Source organism: Chelonia mydas, chromosome 1 (genome assembly GCF_015237465.2).
Source record: "Chelonia mydas isolate rCheMyd1 chromosome 1, rCheMyd1.pri.v2, whole genome shotgun sequence".
Classification (NCBI taxonomy): Eukaryota; Metazoa; Chordata; order Testudines; family Cheloniidae; genus Chelonia; species Chelonia mydas.
This window is the reverse complement of record NC_057849.1, coordinates 187,567,499-187,588,314: the sequence shown is the minus strand read 5'-3', so window position 1 is coordinate 187,588,314 and position 20,816 is coordinate 187,567,499. Positions and strand designations below refer to the sequence as shown.

General features: G+C 42.8%; 1 protein-coding gene across 1 annotated transcript in view; it reads left to right on the top strand.

Annotated features, from left to right (window-relative positions):
* Nucleotides 1–2,641: 2,641 nt before the first annotated feature.
* The window catches only part of EPHA3 (EPH receptor A3), a 713,608-nt gene continuing 695,433 nt past the window's right edge, over nucleotides 2,642–20,816 (top strand). Inside the window, exon 1 of the mRNA XM_043538478.1 lies at nucleotides 2,642–2,701. The gene's annotated coding sequence lies outside the window, so the exon portion shown is untranslated. The remainder of the gene's footprint in view (nucleotides 2,702–20,816) is intronic.

Here is a 20,816-nt window from a genome sequence, read left to right as displayed (position 1 = left end):
CTTCCCTTTCTGAGAGAAGTTAGAAGAAAGCAATTGACAAAACAGCAATTATTTCAGTCCAATGTACCATTTATTTATCAGTGGCTGGCAAACAAGTAACCACACACTTAAGCAATCTGGCAATTATGCAGTACAATTACAATAAAACAATTAGGTCATAATAAGAAGATTCTCGTTAAGAACTAATTAAAACATTGTAAACATTGTAAAACATTTTTTTGCATTAAGGAAAAACAAACCTCAAGCAACTTAGTACTAGGAATACAAATGATTGATTTGCCCTCTCATAATTCTCTATCCCATTTCAGCAAAGGAAGGCCTTGTGTGAAGCTCAGTCTGAGGGGTGCAGCCAAGAGAACCTGCTTATTATGCTACCGCATTAATCCAATAAGAAGCCAAAGACGATTCAAAAATTTTCCCTCGTGTAAAACAGACCAATAGAGCAGGTGAAATGAGTACAGATCACTGCCCCCATTTGGCTGGCCTCTAGCTTATCAATAGGGGTGAGTGAGCTAACTCATGCATTTGCTAGATAGCATGGGTATCAATGTTGTTAGACTGCCTGAATAAGTAAATCCCATTCTGAAAATATCTGACTGCTGTATATTCTTGTCACCCATTCATCAGTCTGCTGCTGATAGCAACAAACTCAATGTATGAGTTCAGGTCAGCGCTCTTGTTATCTCTGCCTGTGTGGTGGTTCTCCTACTGGGAGAAGGGGAGAGAATACCTCCAGGGCAGCTCCGTCTGTTTGTGCTCCCCTCCCTAGGCTTCAAAGGGGAGAGAATTGAAGATCTAGCTTTCACAGCTCCTCCTAAAGGAACAGGGAAAAGAAATGTTTGCAGGTAGAAGATAGGGGAGGAGACTTCCCTTAGTCCCCACAAAGATAGAAATATATTTGCATTCTAGGATTGGAATGTTTGCTATATCGTGTTCAAATCGGAATGTTAGATGTTCATCTGATCCTGGTTATTAACAGGGTCCTAAAACTTTCCTTTCCAATACTTTCCTTCAGAATTACATTGACAGCACGCTCAGAGTTGCATGCAGTGTCGTTGTGGCTGTGTCAGTTCCAGGACATAAGAGAGACAAGGTGGGTGAGGTACTATCTTTTATTGGACCAACTTCTGTTGGTGAGAGAGACGAGCTTTCGAGCTACACAGAGCTCGTCTTCTGGAAGCTCAGTGTAAGCTAGGAAGCTTGTCTCTCTCACCAACAGAAGCTGGTCCAATAAAAGATATTACCCCACCCACCTGGTCTCACTAACACTCTCAGAGCTCAGTTAATCTCTCAGGCCACGTCTACGCGACAGCAGCTACAGCAACATAGCTACAGTGCTGCAGCTATGCTGGTGTATTGGAAGGGTGTTTTCCACTGATGTAGGTAATCTACCTCTTGGAGAGGCGACCGCTTTTTTCAATGGAAGAATTCTTCTGTCGACCGAGCTGCATCTACAGTGGGGGTTAGGTTGACCTGACTATGTCGCACTTGGTGTAAAATTTTTCACAATCCTGAGTGAAATAGCTAGGTCAATCTAATTTTTGGGTGTAGGCCAGGCCTCACAGCCACCAGTGTGTGGCATCCAAAAATGGAAGCATCCATACAGCTGCCAGGCTAGTTGCAGCCGCTATGCCTCCGCAATGAGTTACTGCAGTTTTCTAGATCGTGCTTTTGGACAGCTACCCACAGCCGTCATCACCATGATCAGACATCCCTTTAATGGGTTATGGTTGGATCCAAATAGGGAAGTTTTATTGTTACACACCAGGTACTTTTATATTCCCTTTGCCTCACACAGCCTATAAGCAGGCCAGGCAGAGTTACAATCCCTGCACTTGGAACCACCAGGCTTGCACTAATGTTAACCTCAAGCATTCAAAAATCACGAGATTGGCTTAAAATCTCCAGATTTCTTAAAAATAATACTTTTAGTATTATTATTTATTATTTGCTTTGCTTTCTACTTCTTGAGCCTTTAGGTCACAATTTCAAAGCTGAGTTTCTCATGTAATCCCTTGACTTCAGGAGCTGCAGCTTCAAGAAAAACACCAACTATCATGAGAGACAGGTAAAAATCACAAGAATCAGCAACACTGGGCCTGCTGTGACTCTACTTCCCTGGGGAGTTCACATAGGGAAGTAGTAGCAGGCATGCCTCCTCTTCATGGCAGAGAGGATGATCCAGTGATGTTGCTTTGCACTTGCCTAATACTATGGGCTGTCTAGGAATAGGTGATTACTTCTGTGAAAATGAAAAGGCTGTACTGGAGTTTCTAACTGCCACACAAAAGAGCTTCCTTCAGTAGTAGTGCTTACAAGCACCACTGAGGAAATACTCTACAGTAGAGTGAGGTAAACTATTGGCAAAAGAAACACTGGAAAGTCCAAAAAACATTTAAGTTTTTATTACAGAAACATAAATATCAAAGGAAGACTTAAAATCAAAACTATTACCCATACTCCAGTGTTAAAGCTTTAGTTTACCTCACACCTAACTACTTTAGCCTCAGAAAGATTCAAAATCAAGCCCATCCCTAAGTACCAAACTCCCCAGTATACCTACATGTTCTTATTAAAAACTTTTCCCAGGATCCCTTTCTGGTTGCTAGTCCTTTAAATTTGGGAGCAACAGGCACTTTCTACCTTAAGGTAGCCATATTGCATGTGATTTCTATGGTCTGTGCCTTCCTGCTTTCAGCTGGTGAGTAAGCTGAGTTCTTGTTATTTTTTCTTTCTGGTTTTCTTTTATTCCTGTGATGATGCATTTGTAAAGGCCTCCCTTTTGTGTCAAAGTTTAGAATCTGTGCAGGAACATAAAGATTTCATAACAGAATCTGGACTGATTCTTTTCTCACTCCAGCATAAAGTTAGGTGTAAACCTACCAAAGTCAGCTGAGTTCCATGGATGGCTGTTAAAGTAGATTGAGATAGGAGGGGAAGTTCTTGCCATGCTTGTCAAGGAACAGGGGTCGATGAAGGGAATGCTGTCTACCTAAACCAGAGAGAACAAGGGAGCTGAAGTCTGTTTTGAGTAGAGGAGGGGAACCTTCCCTTATTTTTTCTTATTTTAACTTTTTTACATGGGCATAAATGAGAGGAAAATCAGAACCTTTGTGTCTGCATGGAAATCTGTTTTCAAAGAAAACTTCTGTGTCTCTTTGTAAACATTATCTTCAGAGCTAATGTAGGTCTCAATCCTACAAGCATTCTGAGGTGCCCAGAATTGGAGTTTGAGTTCCCTGGTTAAAGCATTAGCAGGAGGACCTAGGCAAATCAGCAAATGTGTGCTGCTTACTTGGCAGCAATCATTCAAACACTATCATATACTGTTTTGCTGCTTCTAACATTTTGTTAGACCAGCAACTCTGCTTGCACTGTAAAGCTACCCTTGAATTTTAGTAAAAGTTACTACCATTTTGGTGAAACCAGATATCTGAAAGCATATGCAGTAATTAATTCTTTTTTATGGTAAGCAATTAAAGGGTCCACAATGAAAAGTTTGGTCCACAATGAAAAGGGACTGTTCTGAAAATCTCAAATAATACAGAAGTCATAATCAAGTGCAAAGTTTTTGCTCAAATTTTCCCAAATCCACTTTGGGCTGAAACAGAGCTTGAAAGATTTCAATTCTAAATTTAATTACTTAGAAAGTTATGAACATGTGAAAAACAGGGAGTAATTAATTAAGTTCTGATCACCTGGTATTCAGATGCTACTGAGATGGATGTAGTGTAACACTTTGGGTAGAGAGTGAGATTCTTAACTGCTACTATCCACCATAGTTATCTGCTATATTATATGTATTTTTCTGTAGGCAGGGTTTTCAGTTAGATACATGCCAAAATTTGTATGTGCCTAACTTCAGCATGCATGTGCAAATTGTGTGCATGCAAACTGGGAATTAGCTAATGGCCAGCTATGTTCATGAACATATATCTGATTGAACACATGTGTGTGCGCATGTGCACACACACATTTTCTGCTAATGTAGGTGTTGGCTAAGATCGCCAGTGTTTTAATTTTCAGCCAACGGCGGTAGGTTCTTTCCCCCTCCCCTTCACATAACATCTCAGTCACTGTGTTATGTCCAGTAAGAAAATGACTTGTATGTTTGTCTGACCTGGACTGCTCAGTCAGAATGAGGCATGAAAAACACACAGAGGCATGTTACACAAACAACACACACATCTGTCTGTATGAGTAGAGAGAAAAGTTGAACAGTGACTCTCCAAGTCATGTCGGCACTTCTGAAAATTTTACTGTTTCTGACCTGGAAAATCTGAACCAGGTTAGAGAAACTTTCTCAGATGCACTAAAGCAGTGGTTCTCAACCAGGGGTACGTGCAGGGGTACATCAGGTCTTCCAGGGGGTACATCAACTCAACTAGATATTTGCCTAGTTTTACAACAGGCTACATAAAAAACACTAACAAAGTCAGTACAAACGAAAATTTCATAAAGACAATGAGTTGTTCATACTGCTCTCTATACCAGTGTTCCGCAGACTTGGGTCCCTGGGGGCCTGTGAGAGTACTCCAGTCGGTCCACGAGCCCTACTGATCAACTTCTCCCCATCCCTCCCTCAACTCCTTCCCCTCCCTACCAGTGCCTCCTGAATGCTGGGGAACAGCTGTTCAGCAGCATGAAGGAGGTGCTGGGAGGAGTAGGGATGGGGTGCACTCAGGGCAGGGGGTGGAAAGAGGTGGGGCAGGGGTGGGGCCTTGGGGGAAGGGGTAGAGTATGGGCTGGGCCTGGAGCTGAGTGGGGGTTTCAAGGTCTGCAAAAAATTTTAAATCAAAATGGGGGTCCTTGAGTTGCTAAAATTTGCTGCTCTATATCCTATGCACTGAAATGTAAGTACAATATTAATATTCCAGTCCATTTATTTTATAGTTACATGGGTAAAAATGAGACAGTAAGAACTTTTTCAATAATAGTTGCCGTGACACTTTTGTATTTTTATGTCTGATTGTGTAAGCAAGTAGTTTTTTAAATGAGGTGTAACATGGGGGTACTCAAGACAAATCAGACTCCTGAAAGGGGTACAGGAGTCTGGAAAGGTTAAGAGCCTCTGCACTAAAGCAAGAAGAGTGGTAGAAAGGGTAAATTGTGTTGCCTGTAGACGTATATAGCAATACAGGTGATTTTTTCTAATCGCGTACAGTTTCTGAACAAACATCCGAATCAAGCATAGGTATATAAACTTTAATTCCCAAGCCATAAAGTGAAGGTTTGTTTAGTGCTGTTGAGTTAAATGTCTATTTTACAGCTAACTTTTCATGGTCCAGCTATTTATTTTTAGTTGCAAGCTTGTCTCAGAAGTAAATGAGTTTCTACACTCTCAACTGATTGGTCTTTAATGTGGCTTAATTTCAAATCTATTTTCTTGGTTTCATGCTTTTTTGATTTGTGCCATCTGCTGTTGTGTTTGGATTGGGGTTTCTTATTGACTTGAATATCTTCTGAATATGCTCTTCCAATTTCTACCTGTTTGTTGTGGAATATCTCAGCTGGGGGGCGCATGCCAAACAACATTCTCAGGACACAATGCCAAATTGTGTATCGAAAGCAATTTGGCTTTCTGCTTTTTTCAGCCAGAGATGTATCATAAAAGCCTCACGTTGGAAGTGACACAGGAAGTAAGTCTGGTCTTGCTGTAGCACTGGTAATGTCTGTCTTAGTTGTTTTCTGATCCTTGCAGTCCACATACAGCCTTAGGTCACCATTTTTCATCTAAAAATAGTAAATTTATCCAGTCACTTTTCTATTCCCCTCATTGTCCCAACATTATTAGTCAGTCAAGCTTCTTGCAAAACCTGCCTTTTATACCTACTGACACCTTTCTTACAGTATTGTGTGTCTACTTTCTCTTCTTGTAGGCAGTCTGCATCTTTGAAGACATCAGAAACTTATCAAGTAGCGTCATTGCATCACTCACAGGAGCTGTGCTCTTTCTCCTTTGCAGTACCTCCTAATATCACATTAGTTACTTTGTTCTTTTTAGGCTGTGTCTACACTACGAGCCAGGGGTCTGATTCCCCTGCTTGTATACACATATTCATGCTAGCTCATGGCTCAGCCATGCCTCCACTGCTGCTACGGCGACTACGCTGCTATCTACGCTCGTGCTAGCTCAGTAAGAGTCTGAGCCCTGATCTGCTGAGGTCGCCATGGTTGGTACCCAGTCTGAGAATGGGAAAAAATAACATGATTACACCCTAAGAGCTGGAGATGGCCCAAAGCTTGAGACATAGAAGGGGTGAACTTGATGGGACCGGAAGCAGGTGAGAGGTGCAGTTTGTCCAGTAACTGACACACCCCAAGTAGAGAAAACAATAATACTGAAGTTCAATAAACACTTTCTCATTAAAAAGAAGCTATGCGATGTGGGTGCAATAAATGCAGGATTTTCCAGGCTGTGTGCATCTCTTATTGTATATCTTTTCTCTTCTCCTCCCCCAGTGCTGTACAGTTCACATCTGTGCTAAGATTTGGATCTGCATTGTGATGTGTAGAGTTCTTCTGCTGACTCCATTTCATCTCAGATGCTAGGACCCCGCACAGAGATGTAGGCTTTTACTGCTTACTCACCCTAGCAGACCAGGTAGTTCTGTTAGTTCTAACCCAGGAGCATGAAAGGGTTTGAATGTTTGGAAGTACAGGGAATTAGGGGCAAGGTATAGAGATGTCCAGCCAGGGAGAACCTCTAGGAAGAGCCATGCTCTGGAGAAATTGTGAGCTGAAGTTTTTCTTGCTGTTTCAGTTAACAGAGGCAAACTTAAGGAAGGTGGTAAGTTTGGATGAGATCTGTCTGCATATACAATGCTAGGAACAAGGTTGGAATGCCACCCCCTTTATACTAGAAAGGAGAAAACTGGGTTTTGTAAAATTTTGTTGGCAAAGGTTTTTTGCATTGTAAATCCAAATGTCTATATTGGGAGTGATTCAGATCCAGGTCCTGTTAATTCAAACCACTGAGATTTTGTTTCTTGGTGTCTGGGGAATGGTTCTTGCTTTGGTTCATCTTGAGTTCTCTGAATGCAAAGTAGATAAAACTGAAAAACAAAATGTACACATTTAAAAAAAAAAAGAGAGAGAGAGAGAGAGAAACCAAACAAAGGTTGTAGCAGTGGATGCTAATTTAACTCCATTTCATAGAAAAGATACTACACAGAGTTTGCGTGTTCATTTCTTTGTGTAATTAGGATGATATTTGTCCAAATCTCAAATATTTGAGTTATTTGGTTTTGGCCAGACTGACACGGTCACCTGCATGGTATATAATCTTTAGTCAATTGACTGACAGTCAATATTTAGTCAACCACATCACCACACAAAACCAAATGTATGAATTCAGGATAATTCTTTCTATTATACTTTAATAACTTGCTGTTGTAATTGTAACATGTAGTGAAAAAATTTATAGCAGATACCAATTTAAGACCAATTAGATTTGCTATATGGAAAGTTCATACCACCCTTAACCACAATTAACGATTATTACCCTTTACTGAAAAAAGACAATTGATCATTCTATCAATTATAAAAACAACTGTTATGTTGTGATTATTTGGTATTTGATCAATAAAATAGACTAAAGCACTCTGGAATGTTCAAAGACCTTACTTAAAATGCTCTTCTGATTGTACTATTGAAGTAGGGGGCTAATATAAGTAAGTTTAAATGAGGGTGTTCAAATCTGCCTCCTTTAAGTAGAGGTTTAATGGTGGTAAAGAGCTGCTATCAACATGCAGACTGCAAGAGTAAGGAATGAGACTAGTAGCTGCTCTGAAGACTTCGGTGCTCATCCTGCTCCCACTGAAGTTCATGGAAAAACTCTAGTTGACTTCAGCGGTGCAGGATCTGGCCCTATAAGCAGAGTTCTGATCCAATTTGTGATCTCAAGTTTCTTACTCACCCCTAAGCGGAGGGGACGGTGTGAGACCAGAAAAGTGGGTATTGCAGAAACATCTGGAAGAGGATCTTACCAGGACTGGCCATCAGGAGGAGAGACGGAAAAGCCTCCTCACCACCCCAAGACATGTTGGGCCACCATCAGAAGAGGCCCTGGAGAAGAAGTAATCAAGTTGGCAATAGCACTGGCTGAGGAAAGTGGTGCTTTCTTCTAACTATTCAGTTTCTAAAAGATATCAGTCAAAGCCAAACCTCAGAATTCTGACTCGAGTTCAGCCATTTCTCTGTTCAAAGCCAAATTGCCATACAGCTGCAGTGAGATCTGCAAACAGCATGGCTGTGCTTCAGGATGTGGAAAACCAAATTCAAGATCAACTCTAACAATGTAATAAAAGCAACTAGCGTGGCAGAATCGAATTAGTGCAGGTGGAATTAGAGTACTCTGCGTGTTCTTAAAGCACTGTTTTTAATGCGAAACATGGGCCTTTACACTTTGGGACATGTGCTCTAATTCACGAATTTATTTTACTCAGTCCTGGTGAAACATTATTGTCCCTCATTCAAGTCTTCAAGCAGACAGTAAAAATTTGTTGTGTCCATCAGGGCTGTGTTTTATTTTAACACATTGAGGAGAGGAGGAGAAAGGGAGGAAAATCAATCCTTGGGAGTATCTGACCGTTCCCTTTTATTTAAGCTTTTCTATTTCTTAAGGTTTAAAAGCTATCTGGACTCTTTGTTGTTTAGGGAGTTTGATTGTTGGTTTTTCAAACATAAAAGCAGCTGATCATACAGGAGAGGATCTGTTGAAGGCAACAAGATGATGACAAAAGCATGCGGCTTCCTGAGGAAGGAGTAAGAAGAGGGTGTGGCTTGTTGTGATTACACGGAAAGGGGAGGAGGCAGGGAAGATAGAGGATTTCAATGGACATGGTAAATTATCAGGGAGAGGAATATCTTGTCATCTAGTAATGGGGGAAAAGTTAGTATTACTTAAGATGAATGGGCTATACTGACTGCCAACATAAATGGACACAATGCCATTGCCCTTCATGGCATTGTGCCTGTTTGTACCAGTGCTGAACTTTGATTTGATATATGTAATGTGTCATTCACGGGTGGTGTGTGTACACATCACTGCCCTCTGCGGGGCAGAATTTCTGAAATATGTAAATCCTAACATAAGTACGTAGTATTGTAGATGAGAGTACAACACACTACTTGTTGGGCTTCTACATATATTACAACTAGGGGAGCGATTCCTTTAACACAATCAGAACTGGGTGGTGCGATATTTTTGATGTGGCAGATCATGTGTGTTAAATACTATTTATGACCGTGAAGTCCATAGGTGTTTCGTGAATGAATAGCTTTGCACATACGAATACAGAAGATTATCAAAGACACTTATCTCCACTTCCTGAGGTTCATATATGGGACAAAGATGGAAAATGAGGGATGCAACTACTAAACAAGGCTGCAGAAAGCATTCAGTGATGTGAGATTTCTTTTGCATAAGTGATGTTGTCTTGTGAAGCCCCTTTTTATGACATAATGTCTTGTATATAAATATACAGTTTAAAAAAAAAAAAGAGAGGGATGACAGAGCTTCAAGGGGGGTGGTCCTTGTACCAAGGGAGAGTTCAGACAGTAGTTTCAATAAAGGTTAAAAAGAAAGTTCAAACTCAGAGTATCCTCTTTGTCATTTATGGTAAGATGATATGATTCATCGAGGTGGGTGAGATTTATCAGGGATGATAGTGAAATCCCAGGCTGCCTGGTAAACTAAAGAGGAATTATAAACTACAGCTAGACTTGTGGGAAAGTGAGCAATTTGTGAGAGAATTTTTGACTCTAAATATAAATAGGTATATAATCAGTGGTGGAGTGGGAACTAAGAAAAGCAGGAAAAAATAGTGTAGGGAAAGAGAGGGATGGGAGAAGAAGAGACCAGAAGAATACATTACTATTTTGTTCTAGCTCACACTGTCTTGGTGAAAAATACTCTGAGAAGCTCCCAGCCAGGCCAGTTGTATTCATTGTTGTTTCTGGTAGCGCCTAGTGCATTCTGTACAAATGCTTAGGAATTTGGTAGGTCTTACTAAGACGAAGACTTGAGCAGAACATTGTGTATGGAGAGTGCTGCACTCCATTCCCCTTCGGCCATAGACAGAAAAGCTGTCTGCAACGAAAGTGCTGGCACGGCCTTTGTAATTGTGAACAATTCCTGTCGTAACCGCTGTGTGGAGCTATTGCAACACAATCCCACCTAGGCAATGTCTGAGTCACGCTGCGGTCTCGTCGGGTCTTGGATTGTCACAGGCCCCACTGATTTTCCTGTCAATTATATCACTTCCTATCATAAAGAAATGGCTCTATTTTCCTGTTTCAACTAATACATGCATATGGCACACATTTTCCTTTGTACAATACAGATGTTCTTGTGCATTTGGCAACCCTGGTAACAGGCCATAATCCCCCTATGCTTTCAAAGCATCATTCAGGGTTTTTTAACCATGTAATTCCCATTTAAAATCATGGGCGCTACATGGCAAAACTCCATACGCCACTTTGCATACTAAAGCATCTTACTGAAGTGACTGGATGTGCCTCTGAGGTTTTTACCCTCTTTTTGCAGCAAAGATTTTTGAGCATTACTTTTTTAAAAAAAAAAAACTTTTCTAAAAGTAATTTTCAAATAAATTTACAGACTAAGATGTGACTTATTGGGGAATTAAAGAGCTTTTGAAATGCATCAAATTTTGTGTGTCCTGAATGTTACACTTTATTTTCGCCAAACAGCGTGTGAGGCTTTTGGGTCAAATTCTGAGAGAATCTGGTCATCTTTTGATTTTTGGAAGGAATCGTGGCTCCGCAGCAGGTGCTCAGAATTGAATCCTATTATAATTTGTATTGCAGTTGTGTGTAAAGAACCCCGCTCAGGGCTATCGGGCTAGGCACACAGAGCAAAAAGACAGCAGACAAACCCGAACAGCCTCCAAAAAGTACCATGAATAAGTCCAAACGCAATTATTTTTTGCAATTAAGGAGATCTAACAATAAACACTGCTGGAATGAGATAGAGAACTGCTACCTATGGTTGATCAAATTTGTTTCACTGCTTATCACAAAGGGGGAAAAATGAGGGGAGATTTAAGCTTCCACATGTACTGCAAGTACAACTGTATTTCTGTAACTGCTTCTGACTGTTACCCGACCTGGTTACTGCAAACATGGTTAAAAGTTGTCCTCACAGCAGTGTGCTTTACATCATCACAATCTGTCAACTGAGTTTGTGACTTCACACCTATCATGCTGCCTAACTATTTTTATCAGTGCATCCTGTGATGTTCTGGTCTGTTACTTCACAGCATCCTCTCGGCAGAGGACAGCACTCTCGGAGGACAGGCATGCAGAGTGATACCAGCAGCACAGGGAGAGAATGTGGTGTCCTACTTTGGAGAGAATGGAAGGAAGGGATGCTGACCATACCTTTTAGTTAGGCCTAATTGTGGCATCTTTCCACACGGCCAAAGGAAGCATGCAAAACCAGTTGCAGAATGGCCCCCGCAGCATGTGTATATTACACACCTGCTGAGACCTAAATAATTGCTCAGCAACGTTGCCTCCAACGTTACTTGTTATTTGTATTTGTTATGCCTGTGTATTTCAGCAAATATAATTACAATGATCTTGAATAATCACAAATCTACCATATTTACCTGATAACAATCAGGGCTCTGTATACCAACGAAGGAGGAGATAAGGGCAAGTAAGAGGCCATATCAAATACCATTGCTAAAATTCTAGCCCTATGGAGCCTCGTTCTTTTGCAATATCACACATTGCTAAGGGTATTCTTTACTCTGTCTGTGACTACAGCTATTGGGGGGGGGGGGGGGGGGGGGAGAATGCTTCTCCTCCCCCATTTTTGGTTACCAAGAAAACGATCAATAGATTCATAAATTTTAACTCCACAAGGGAGCATTAGATGGTTCTCCTCTGACCTCCTCTATAACATAGGCTGGGGAATGTCTCCAGTTACTCCTGTATTGAGCACAGTGACTTGTGTTTGACTAGAGCATATCATTTAGAAAGGCATCCAGAGATGGAGAGCTCACCATTTCCTGTGGTAGTTTGTTCCAATGGTTAATCACTCTCATTGTTAAAAATTTGTCTTTGTTCTAGTTTGAATCTATCTAGCTTCAGCTTCTAGCCATTGAATCTTATGCCTTTCTCTGCTCGACTGAATAACTGTTAAATACCTGGTATATCTCCCTACGACGGTGCTTATACACCACAGGCTAAAGTGATTGACAACTATTTAAATGAAAGTTAAATTTAAAAATGATTGCTTGAAGTATCAGCCTGAAATCTCCTCACTAATGTTCACGCTGCATTCCTCATCCCACTGCAAAATCCTAGTAGCGCTGGTGCTGTGAAGAGGAAGCTGGCAATTCTGAAAGTAGAATATCACAACTTTCACACTGAAAAGCAGAATTCACCACTGGAGATGGTGAGCTTTCACCTTGGCTCACCCCTCCCTCTGCCCCTCTCCCAACCACACAGTTTCTTCACAATATTCCTTTCACATGAGAATTCTTGCGAAGGGAAGACTGATAATTTCACACTACTTGGCTTGTGTATGGCTGGCACAAAGGTCTTGTACCCCTTTATATATCTAACACACAGAAAGAGAAAGGAGTTGATTTTGTGTATTGGCTACTGTAATTAGCCAGCAACATGCAGAGATTTTTTTTTTTTTGGTGAGGATAGGGGGATGTGGATAGGGGGGAGAGATCTATTGACCTAAATTCTCAATCATCAGTTCTCTGTTTAAGCCAGAATCACTAATTTTATAATCCCCTGCCTCAGAGTCACTAATAAGTCGAGCCTGCTCCGTGCAGAGGCCCAGCCAAGAAAGCATACCTGCTTTAAGGTGCTACAAGTACTCCTCATTCTTTTTGCTGATACAGACTAACACGGCTACCACTCCAAAAGAGAAGTATTTCTGTCACTGCTAATGTGAATATCCTGCGTAAGGTTGGAGTGGTGTTGGGTTGTGGGTTTTTTTGGTTATTAGTGCATCTGTGTGATCAGGATACAAATGTGAAATAAAGTGACAACCTACAGCCAGAATGCAGACAGTTCTCTGTGTTGTGGGCCCTAGCAAAGTCAGTTGTGCAGAAAGACACCTGGGAAGTCTTACAACATGGAGCAGTCTCTGGTGCAGGGGTGTGTGAAGCTGTAAAAATCTTTCCCTAGCACTGGGGCAGGGAGTTAGTGCCCTGATTACTTTCTGCTGCTGACATCCAAACTGGTGGAACGGGTTGAGATGATTGAAGCAGGGCATGGTCAGTAGGTAAGAGCTTAAATCAAAGAGCCTTATAAGGAGAGTCACTTGGGAGAGAGAGATTATAGTGAATTAGTCACCAAGAGTCAGGGAGCCTCAAAGAAGGCAACAATTTTTATTTTCCCCTGTTAAAGCTGCATGGGGATTTGAATGCCTGATTTCTAGCTTCAGAAGGGAGAGCCATTCCCTGACACCACCAAGCCATCTCCCAAAGAAGAGTGGTTTGATCTGAGCTGACGTTGGCCTTCTTCCCCCCCCCCCCACCCCCCCAGGTTTGAAATCCCTCATTTTAAACCCACTTGATTGTTCCTGGACAATAGCTCTCTTGACAGAGCTCCCCCTGCGCATCAGCGTGATATCCGAGTGATTCTGACAGTTTACCAGGGACTCAAAGGCATTTTTTTCTTGGTGTTTTTGTCTTCTTGTTGCTTCTCTATTTCTTTTCCTCCTTCCTTTCCTATTGCTTTCTATTCATTCCCTTCCTCTTGCCATTCCTTAAAGGTGCGGTTAAAGAGCTTGTAGACACTTGAAAACTTCATGATTCATTTTAAAAAGTCTTCAAGGTTTCCTAAAAAAGGAGGAAAAAAAAAAAGAGCAGCAGTTTTTGTGTGTCTGTGTTGGGGGGGTTTTCATTAGAAATTGAGGTTTGTAGGCTCTGTGGGGACAGGGACTATAGTTGTTCTGTGTTTGTACAACACTTAGCAGAATGGAGTCCTGGTCCATGACTAGGATTCCTACAGTATGTCTACACAGCCCGGGGCAAGATCTCCCAATCAAGATCAACAGACTCAAGCTCACAAGAGTGCTCTAAAGATAACTGTGTGGGCAGCTGTTTGAAGTTGAGGCTTGGACTCAGTTGCTGAGAAAAGCTCTTGTGGAAAAGTTCACAATTACTGAAGAGTTTTCCACCAGACTTGCTAGTCCTTATACTTGCAAAGGGAAAGAACCCAACCTTTTGTAGCTTCATTTTTTTAATACCATAAATAATGAGAAAAGAGGGCAACGTATTTTTTCCTTTTACAAGCCATCTTTATTAATATTAAGAAGTACAGTTGGTGTGAAAGGAGGGGAAATTTTTTTTTCTTCTGAAAATGAAATTTTTCACTCTGGGTTTTGAGAAGGATTAACCTTTTATTTGTTTTTTTTGTGTGTTTTTGTTTTTTGCAAACCTTTTCACAGAAAATTTTTGGTTTTGATTTTCCTGGTGTGGGGCGGTTGTGTGTGTGTGTGTTCATGTTGTCACTGACGGGGCGGGGGAAACAGATTTTCCTTTTCAGGTCTGGTTGAAAAAGGAAAATATTTTAAAAAGATAATTTTTGGTGAAAATGTCCATTTTTAGAAAGAGTCATGGTTCAGTGAAAAAAGTGGTTTTTTTTTCTTTGGTGGGGGGGATGAGTCATATTTCCAGACAGCTTGCTTCTAGCTGTTCTCTGCTTTGGGCTAGTTCTCTGCTGCACATAGACTTGCAGGAGGAGAGCTTACCACACCCAGGAACTTCTTGATCAGGAGAAAAAAAGGACCGATTTTCCAACTAGCATAGCGTGTCCTCCTCTGTCCCCTGGCTCCTTCTTCGCTGAGTATTTTACTGCCCTCATTTTTGCTTGCCACCCCCATTGTTCTGTCTTTCCTTCAGCACTGAATACCTCCCCTACCCTCCCGTATCTCCCCCCCCCCCCCATCCCTTTTGCAACTTCCTGCTGCTCTCAGGGTCTTCAGTGTTCCTGCTGCTGCTCCAGCTGGGTTGGGTAATGGAAGACATGACTAAAGGTGAAGGAATGAGCTTGTAAGAGAGGACCAGTGGCCTGGGAAAGGGAGACTTTCCCAAGGAGGTGGCTTGAGGTGGCAGGAGACAGATTTTGGAGGTGGGAGAAGGAAGAGACTCCCTAGGGAGGTAGAGGGAAAGATGTAGGAAGGTAGAGAGAGGGTAGTAGTGTGTGTCTGGGAAAGAAAACACAAAGGAGGAAGACTGGAGGAAGGGGGCTGTAAAAGGGAAGGGCAGGAATGTTGAGTATTAATTAGTAAATGTTTGCAGAGTGCTCTTGAGGCTGAAATGGCGTGTGTGTGTATACGCTAACCTGCCAAGAAATAATCATTAGTATCTTGTTGCCTAAGATCATACATCACTACTCAGGGCTGTCTCTTCAATAGCTGTGACAAACTGCAACATAACATGAAAACTAAGCAGAAATTAAAGCACTGATCATTCTCTTCCTCCTTCCCCTCCCCACCCCACCACACCATGCCAGGGGGTAGATGGCTATGGAAAATGAGTCTAAACTTGCTCAATTCCTCCTGCAAGAAGAGAGAGTTTACTTTCTGCAAAAGGGCACTGGGTTCTTGGCCCTAAAGTCACACTGTCCTGGGATATCAGTCTGGAGGACAGCCGCCCCCTCCCCCAGCTGATGTTAGTTGAGCTTGTCCCCTGCATCCCCCCTCCAGGAGGGTGGTAGGTAGGGTTGCCAACTGTCTAATGGCAGAAAACCAAACCCCCTTGCCCCTTCCCTTCCCTGAGCCCTCTCTGTCACTCACCCCCCCCCGCCCCACTCGCTCATGTTCACCAGGCTGGGGCAGGGGGTTGGGGTGTGGGAAGGGATGAGAGCTCTGACTGGGGGTGCAGGCTCTAGAGTGGGACCTGGAATGAGGTGTTTAGGGTGTAGGAGAGGGCTCTGGGGTGGGGCTGTGGCTGAGGGGTTCGGAGAGTGGGAGGGGGCTCTGGGCTGGGGTCAAGAGGTTCAGAGTGTGGGAGGGGGCTCAGGGCTGGGGCAGGGGATTGGGGTGTGGGAGGGGGATGAGGGCTCTGGCTGGGGGTGGGGGCTTGGGGGTGCAGGCTGTAGGTGGGACCTGGGATGGGGGGTTTGGGGTGTAGGAGAGGGCTCTAGGCTGGGCCAAGGGGGTTGGGTTCTGGGTAGCACTGACCTCAGGTGGCCCCTTCGTTTCCCAGAGATGGAGGAAATCTGAACGGCTCCCAGCTCCTAGGTAGAGGGGTGGCCAGAGGGTTCTGTGCATTGCTGGGGGGCTCTGTGCATTGCCCCCGCCCACAGGCACCACCCCTGCAACTCCCATTGGCCATGGTTCCCAGTGATGCTCAAGGCGGCACCTGCAGGCAGGGGCAACATGTGGAGCCCCACTGGCTGCCCTCCGCCTAGGAGCTGTAGGGACATGCTGGCCACTTTCTGGGTGCTGTGCAGAGCTGGGCGTAGAGCCTGCCTGTCCCGCTGTGACCAACCGGACTTTTAGCAGCCAGCTGACCAGTGTCAGCGGTCCCTTTTCGACCAGCATTCTGGTTGAAAACCAGATACCTGACAACCCTAGGTCGGAGGCAGGAAATGCAGGAGTTAGTGCTGCAGTAAACAGCATTAACTTGTGCAGCAAATTCCGCAGGTTTGGAGGGAGATGACCATGCAAAACAGTAATTGCCTGTTCTCTCTGCCAGCCACAGCCTCTTCATAATTCCCTCACGTGAAATTTCAGAGTCTCCTCTCCACGCAGTGGATTCCTCTGGGCCCCATGAAATCTGGGGTTGGGAGAGGGTTATGCTGCATGAGTTTCTTCCCACTCTGCTCCCTATACACATACATTTGGTGTCACAAGTTGGACTGACCCTTTAAGACTCAGACTCACCTCTTCCTAGTTATCGGTTTCACAGGTGATGGATGGATTTGGGTTTGGTTGGCTCAGGTGACCAGGCATCACAAGGTGATAATGCAGGGTGTGACACGTGGCTAGAAAGGATTAAATATCCTGCAAAATAAATAATCCCAAAAGACATGTGGAGGCATAATGTTTGTGTTTTTGTGTATTTACATATGAATGAGTAGGGTCGACAGTGTAATCAATAGTCCCTGTCTATACTGTATTCTGATAATTCAGAAGTCAAAGGAACATCCTATCATTTAAATTAATTGTCAACAAGTCCTATCCTGGGACTGACATGACTACAACATTACAAACATTCCTTTGCTCTGCAGTATGGGTTTCAAGGTAGTGCTCCTAATTGGGAGACAAGTTCAGTGACATAATAAGCTACATGAATCAATGTAGAGGAGTGGAATAATGTCACACAAGTTCACAGCCACTTAATTGTTAATGAGGTGAGCAAGGCAGCATAATACGTAATATATATTTCTGGAAAACTCTGGCATCTTCCGCCCTCCAGAAGCTCTCCCTCCAGAGCCATCGGTGTTGCTCTGAGAAACCATTGCAGTGAGTACCTTGAGAACAAATCAGGTATTTGAGCCAAGGTCTAAGTTTGTAACCTGAGCTCTGTATACCCTTCCATGGCAGCACCACACTTCCTGAGTAGTGGAAGGAAGAAATTCTGTGTTTCCTTGATGATGATGAAATTTACCATATATTCTCTAAGGGAAATTCTTAAACATGTCAAAGCAAGATATATCCTGGTAGAGACTGTAATGTAGCCATCAGTTCTTCTCTGGCTTATACTGGTGACAGGGAACTGGCAGGACTGCTCTGTTTCTCTTGGATTATTGCTAAGGGAGGGAAGGTGGCACAGTCTCCCTCTCTTCCAGGGAGCGGGTGGAGAAAATCAGCGAGGGTGACAGATCTTCCTGTGTGGAAGAGGTGGATATAGTATTCCCATCTTGGATAATTCTTCTTTCATGTTTTGATGCTCCACCTACTGGAGCAAGAACACGAGAAACTGCCCACCTAGGGAAGAGTTCTCTTCCTGCTCCCACATCAGTTTCTCTCATCTGAAGAATCCTGATTTCATCAGTCCAATGAAGAAGGTGGTGAGGGAGCTGAGCTTCTTCAAGCACAGGAGGGGATGCAGCGTTTTTGTGTGTGCAGCTTTACTTTAATGCCTGATGAGCAGCTAGGGCTTCTGTACCAGGGGAAACTTACTGGTGTGATGATACCAGTATAATTAGGCTGGTAAATTTCCATTTGGAGACCAAGTTCTAAATTGTCCATCTGAAGTCATGTAACTGGCTTTTGTGAGGGTACTGGTTCAGCACCTCTATCTTGTTTGTTGATTTTTACTGGTTAAGTGTGTCTACTTTCTTGTGTCCCTAGCCTATACAATCCAAACAGTCAGCTGTAATACTCGTTAACTTAGTTTAATTATACTCCTTAAAATATAGGCTAGGCACAAGAATGCCATTGATTTTAGGTACATGGAAAGTTTCAAGAGTCTACGGGCTGAACAGAAAGCACCTGGGACTCTCCTGGGTCACTACAGCCATGTGAACTCCAATTAATGCAAAAGACTTGTCCTCCTTGGTCATCTTGAATTTACCTAAGACATTGATTCAGTCTAGCCATCTCTATTCTTGTAGAGAAGAACTTGATCAGCTCAGGGAGGGATCCTGTGGTATTTTGGAATGACCTATATCCCTATGTCCGCTCGGTTTTATTCCTGTATTCAAGTACTGGATGGACAAACTAGTTAAAATATTATCTTACAACTATGGGTGAGTCCACTAGTTTCCTTTCCAAACTGTGCTGAGAGGTTTGGATTATTGCTTGACCTGCGCATGCTAAATGAAGCAAAAACTCAAGTAAAAGAGATCAATGCTTGCTGTTGGTGAAGCATTTAATGAACTAAATGGGGTCAGGGCATTCTTACTCTTAAAATTTTAGTTTGATGGCAGCAGCAACAAAAATTAACTTTGAACCGGAATCTAGAACGTTATAATCGTATGTTTTTTGCAAGCAGAGGCCTTGCTGTGATGGATTTGGAGGTGCTGTGTAATTTATAAATACGGTGTGTTGACCTGATGTTTGGGATGTTTGCTATATGGCTGTCCTGGTGGAGTTTAATAGTAGGCTGTTAAGAAAACCGAGTGGGAAGGGAACAGAATGGCTCAAGTTAAGTACCTTCTTAGCAAACACTTGAGGGATGTTAAGAGAAAAGGCTCATTGAAAGCATTGATCAAAAGGCCTATAGCGGTTTCAAAAGAGACTCTGTCAAAGGTGTGTGTGGGGGGGGGGGGGAGGGGGGAGTTTGGGGTACGTGATTCCCCACTGCAGGTGTCTGAGGAAGTTAGGCCCCACTAGGTATTGGGGGATGGGCCTTTAAGGGGAATAGACATGTGTAGACTTTTTTTTTTTTTAAACTCCTTTTTTCTCAATGCTTTATTCCTACTGTTAAAATAAACAATACTCAAATTTAAGAACCATAATTGGGTTTGGTCACTATGTTCACTCCTATGTTCCTGAAGGGAAGAACTGTAGGTACCAGAGCTCATTTGCACTTACTGGGTAAGCTTGGGCTCTAGGCTGCAGTACTCATGTATGAGTGGGAGACCCCCAGAATCACACTTACCACACTATGTTAATGACTGGGTCCCACAAATGTAGCTGGTGGACTATCTGTAGGAACTCTGAAAGCATCAGATGTAGCTAAGGGGTACACATGTTCTGTTGCTCAGGAAGTCATGCCAGAAGATTTAGCCAAACGGTTACTTTTCTGATTTCCATTCCACTATTCCTAGTAATATCTTTGTGCTAAACATTCCACACGCTAAACAATTCTTGATATGCAGCCTCTGTGTGCTGCCCAAAACTTGACCATTTTTCCCCTTTTGGGCCAGGTTACATGGCCAGGTCCTATATCATTTGCTGTTTGTTTTCATCTTTATGCTTTAGATAGGTGCTGGCCATGCAATAGGGCACAAAAGGCGGGGGAAAAGGCAAGTTTGGGGCTACACACAGAGGCAGTGTATCAACATCTCATCGTTAGTTTTTTCCAGAATTTTCTTCCTTCTGTTTTTGTGCAAGGTCTGGAAATCAGACATCTAAAAATGTGCCTTGCAGGTCAAGACTGGACATAGGGTACAAAGCAAATGCATATGGATTTACTGCAGATAATGACATAAAAATGTGATCATTGTAACATAGAGCACACTAGAGTTCCAAAGGCCATCATGGCATTATTGAACGAAAGCAAAGATGACTCCCAATAGAGACTCAGCCTGGTCTGCACGACAGAGTTAGGTTGACATAAGGCAGTTTATACTGACCTAGTGTGTAAGTGTCTGCTCTAGAATGCAACTCCCCCCAATGTAACTTGCCCACTACACTGACTTAATAACTCCACCTCCACGAGAGGTGTAGTGCTTAAGCAGCTGTAGTTAGGTCAATGTAGCATCAGTGTAGACACTGCATTGCTTACATCGACTGCTGCCTTTCAGAAGCCGTCCCACAATACCCCACATTGACAGTTAAATCGGTGCAAGTGCTCCAGGTGAGGATGTGCACCGCTGATGCAAGGAGCGCAGTGTGGACGCTCAAAAGCACATCCACTTACAGCCACTGCAGTAATTGAACTAACTTAGGTCAACTTGATTTTGTAGTGAGGACCTGCCCTTAGCTAACACATTATTTGACAATCCTATCATTTAACTTTTGTCTCAAGTAATGATTAAAACAGCTTGCTCATCAGTGATTATGGATGATTGTTCATAAAAGCCACATTTACCCTCAATCAACTCAAGTGGCTATTATGACTTGTGGCAGTCCTTCTCATGGAGACATTCACACAAATCTCTGGGCTGAGTATAATAATCGGAGGGAAATGAATAAGAATTGC